We start from the raw sequence: 4,865 nt of genomic DNA on the forward strand, positions 1-4,865 counted from the left end.
GGAAAGGTAAAAGTGCGTATAATCCATGGACTCAACATTAGTCAAAAGAACTCATATACTTATTGCAAAAATCTAGAAGTCATCAAAAACCAAGCACTATGCGCATGCTCCTAGGGGGATAGATTGGTAGGAAAAGACCATCGCTCGTCCCCAACCGCCACTCATAAGGATGCACAATCTAAGAACACCTCACGTTTCAAATTTTTTACACAACTTTAACCATACGTGCATGCTATGGGACTTGCTAACTTCAACACAAGCATTCTTTAAATTCATAATCACCCAACTAGCATGACTTTAATATCACTACCTCCATATCTCAAAATAATTATCAAGTATCAAATTGATCATAGCATCCAATTCACTTCCTATGATAGTTTTTATTATACCCAACTTGGATGCCTACCATTCTAGGACCAATTTTATAACCATAGCAAATACCATGCTGTTCTAAGAGACTCTCAAAATAATATAAGTGAAACATGGGAGACTAGCAATTTCTACAAAATTAAGCCACCGCCGTGCTCTAAAAGATATAAGTGAAGCACCAGAGCAAAAACTATCTAGCTCAAAAGATATAAGTGAAGCACATAGAGTATTCTAATAAATTCCAATCAAGTGGGCTTCTCCCCAAAGGTGTCTACAGCAAGGATGATCGTGGAAAACTAAAAGGCAAATACTAATATCATACAAGAAGCTCCAAGCAAAACACATATCATGTGGCGAATAAAAATATAGCTCCAAGTAAAGTTACCAATGAACGAAGACGAAAGAGGGGATGCCTTCCGGGGGCATCCCCAAGATTAGGCTTTTGGCTATTCTTGAATATCTGGGGGTGCCATGGGCATCCCCAAGCTTAAGTTTTTGCCACTCCTTATTCCATAGTCCATCAAATCTTTACCCAAAACTTGAAAACTTCACAACACAAAACTCAACAGGAAATCTCATAAGCTCCGTTAGTGAAAGAAAGCAAAACCACCACATAAGGTACTGTAATGAACTCATTATTTATTTATATTGGTGTTAAAACTACTGTATTTCAAGTTCTCTATGGTTCATACCACTTAATACTAGCCATAGATGCATCAAAATAAGCAAACAACACACGAAAAACAGAATCTGTCAAAAACAGAACAGTCTGTAGCAATCTGTAACCCATGAATACTTCTGGAACTCTAAAAATCTTACCAAAATAGGAAGTACTGGAAAATTTGTCTATTGATATACAGAAAAAAGAATCAACGCAAAAGCACGTTTCTATTATTTAACAAAACTAATTTCGTGCGCGCAAAGTTTCTATTTTTCAGCAGAATCAAATTAAATATCACCATAGGTTATCCTATAGGTTCTACTTGGCACAAACACTAATTAAAACATAAAAACACATCTAAACAGAAGTTAGATGCAAAATTTATTACTAAACAAGAACAAAAACAAAAAACACAAAAAAAATTGGGTTGCCTCCCAACTAGCGCTATCGTTTAACGCCCCTAGCTAGGCATAAAAGCAAAGATAGGTCTAAGTAGTGTCATCTTTGGCACTCAATTCATAAGTAGCTCGCATGATAGATTCATAAGGTAATTTAATTTTCTTTCTTGGAAAGTGCTCCATGCCTTTCCTTCATATCAATAATCACGCCAATCGTTCTAAGGAAAGGTCTACCAAGAATAATAGGGCAAGAAAGATTGCAATCTATATCAAGAACGATAAAATCTACGGGCACCAAATTTCTATTTGCAACAATGAGAACATCATTGATCCTTCCCATTGGCTTTTTAATGGCGGAATCCGCAAGGTGCAAATTTAAAGAGCAGTCATCAAGATCATGGAAACCTAGAATATCACATAAAGTTTTCGGAATCATGGAAACACTAGCACCCAAATCACACAAAGCATAACACTCATGATCTTTAATTTTAATCTTTATAGTAGGTTCCCACTCATCATTAAGTTTTCTAGGTGTAGAATCTTCCAAATTAAGTTTTTCATCAAAAGATTGCATCAAGGCAACAACGATGTGTTTGGTAAAAGCTTTATTTTGACTATAAGCATGAGGAGAATTAACAACGGATTGCAACAAGGAAATACAACCTTCTAAAGAACAATTATCATAATCAAATTCCTTGAAATCCAAGATAGTGGGTTCAATGGTATTTAAAGTCTTGACCTCTCCAATCCCACTTTTACCAAATTTAGCATCAAGATCTAAAAACTCCGAATTATTGGGACGCCTTTTAACTAAAGTTGACTCATCTCCAGTCCCATCATTATTAAGATCCATATTTCAAAACAAAGATCTAATGGGGGACACATCAATAACTTTAAGATCTTCATCATTATTTTCATTGAAACTAGAATAACAGGCCTTTACAAAGCAATCTTTCTTAGCATGCAATCTAGAGGTTCTTTCTTTGCACTCATCAATGTAAATTCTCATTGCTTTGAGAGACTCATTGATATCATGCTTAGGAGGATTAGATCTAAGTTTAAGAGAATCAACATCAAGCGAAAGTCTATCAACGTTCCTAGCCAAATCATCAACTTTGAGCAATTTTTCTTCAAGCAAGGCATTAAAATTCTTTTGAGAGATCATAAATTCTTTCACACTATTCTCAAAATCAGAGGACATCTTATTAAAATTACCAAAAGAATTATTGTAGGAATTTCCATAATTATTAGAGGAATTACTCGGGAACGGTCTAGGATTAAAGTTTCCTCTATAAGCATTGTTTCCAAAACTATTCCTACCAACAAAATTCACATCCATAGATTCATTATTATTCTTAATCAAAGTAGACAAAGGCATATCATTAGGATCAAGAGGAGCACTCTTAGTAGCAAACAACTTCATAAGTTCATCCATCTTTCCACTCAAAACATTGATTTCTTCTATAGCATGCACTTTTTTACTAGTAGATCTTTTGGTGTGCCATTGAGAGTAATTAGCCATAATATTATCAAGAAGTTTTGTAGCATATCCTAAAGTGATTTCCATAAACGTGCCTCCTGCAGCCGAATCTCAAAGATTTCTAGAAGCAAAGTTCAATCCAGCATAAAAATTTTGTATGATCATCCATAAATTCAAATCATGAGTAGGGCAATTGCGAATCATCAATTTCATTCTTTCCCAAGATTGGGCAACATGCTCATGATAAAGTTGTTTAAAATTCATAATATCGTTCCTAAGAGTGAAGATGTTAGCGAGAGGAAAATATGTAGAGATAAAAGCATCTTTGCACTTGTTCCAAGAATCAATACTATTTTTAGGCAAAGACGAAAACCAAACTTTAGCACGATCTCTAAGTGAAAACGGAAATAACTTCAATTTAACAATATCATTGTCCGTATCTTTCTTCTTTTGCATATCACACAAATCAACAAAGTTGTTTAGACGGGTAGCGGCATCTTCACTAGCAAGGCCGGTGAATTGATCTTTCATAACAAGATTCAGCAAAGCAGTATTGATTTCGCAAGACTCAAAATCATTAAGAGGAGCAATCGGAGTACTAAGGAAATCATTATTGTTGGTATTGGAGAAATCACACAATTTAGTATTATCTTGCGCCATGGAGACAAGTAATCCAATACTCAGGCAAACAGAAAAAGGCAAGCGAAAGAGAGAGGAGAAGATTGGGAAAGAGAGGGCAAATAAAACGGCAAGGATGAAGTGGGGGAGAGGAAAACGAGAGGCAAATGGCAAATAATGTAAATGTGAGGGAGATGAGTTTGTGATGGGTACTTGGTATCTCTTGACTTGAGCGAAGACCTCCCCGACAACGGTGCCAGAAATCCTTCTTGCTATGTATTGAGCTTGCGTTGGTTTTCCTTGAAGAGGAAAGGGTGATGCAGCAATAGTAGCGTAAGTATTTCCCTAAGTTTTTGAGAACCAAGGTATCAATCCAGTAGGAGGCTCCTCAAAAGTCCCACACACCTACACAAACAAACAAAGAACTCACAACCAACGCAATAAAGGGGTTGTCAATCCCTTCACGGCCACTTGCGAAAGTGAGATCTGATAGAGATAGTATGATAAGATAAATATATTTTTGGTATTTTATAATATATATTGGAAAAGTAAAGGTGCAAATAAAAGTAGATTGAAAGCTTACATGATAAAATATAGACCCGGGGGCCATAGGTTTCACTAGTGGCTTCTCTCAAGATAGCATAAGTATTATGGTGGGTGAACAAATTACTGTTGAGCAATTGATAGAAAAGCAAATAATTATGAGATTATCTAGGCATGATCATGTATATAGGCATCACGTCCGCAACAAGAAGACCGACTCATGCCTGCATCTACTACTATTACTCCACACATCGACCGCTATCCAGCATGCATCTAGAGTATTAAGTTCACAAGAACAGAGTAACGCATTAAGAAAGATGACATGATGTAGAGGGATAAACACATGCAATATGATATAAACCCCATCTTTTTATCCTCGATGGCAACAATACAATGTGTGCCTTGCTGCCCCTGCTGTCACTGGGAAAGGAAACCGCAAGATTGAACCCAAAGATAAGCACTTCTCCTATTGCAAGAAAGATCAATCTAGTAGGCCAAACCAAACTGATAATTCGAAGAGACTTGCAAAGATAACTCAATCATACATAAAAGAATTTAGAGGAGATTCAAATATTTCTCATAGATAAACTTGATCATAAACCCACAATTCATCGGATCTCGACAAACACACCACAAAAAGAGTTACATCGAATAGATCTCCAAGAAGATCAAGGAGAACATGGTATTGAGATCCAAAAAGAGAGAAGAAGCCATCTAGCTAATAACTATGGACCCGAAGGTCTATGGTAAACTACTCACAACTCATCGGAGGGGCTATGGTGTTGATGTAGAAGCC

Source organism: Triticum aestivum, chromosome 7B, assembly GCF_018294505.1.
Source record: "Triticum aestivum cultivar Chinese Spring chromosome 7B, IWGSC CS RefSeq v2.1, whole genome shotgun sequence".
Lineage (NCBI taxonomy): Eukaryota > Viridiplantae > Streptophyta > Magnoliopsida > Poales > Poaceae > Triticum > Triticum aestivum.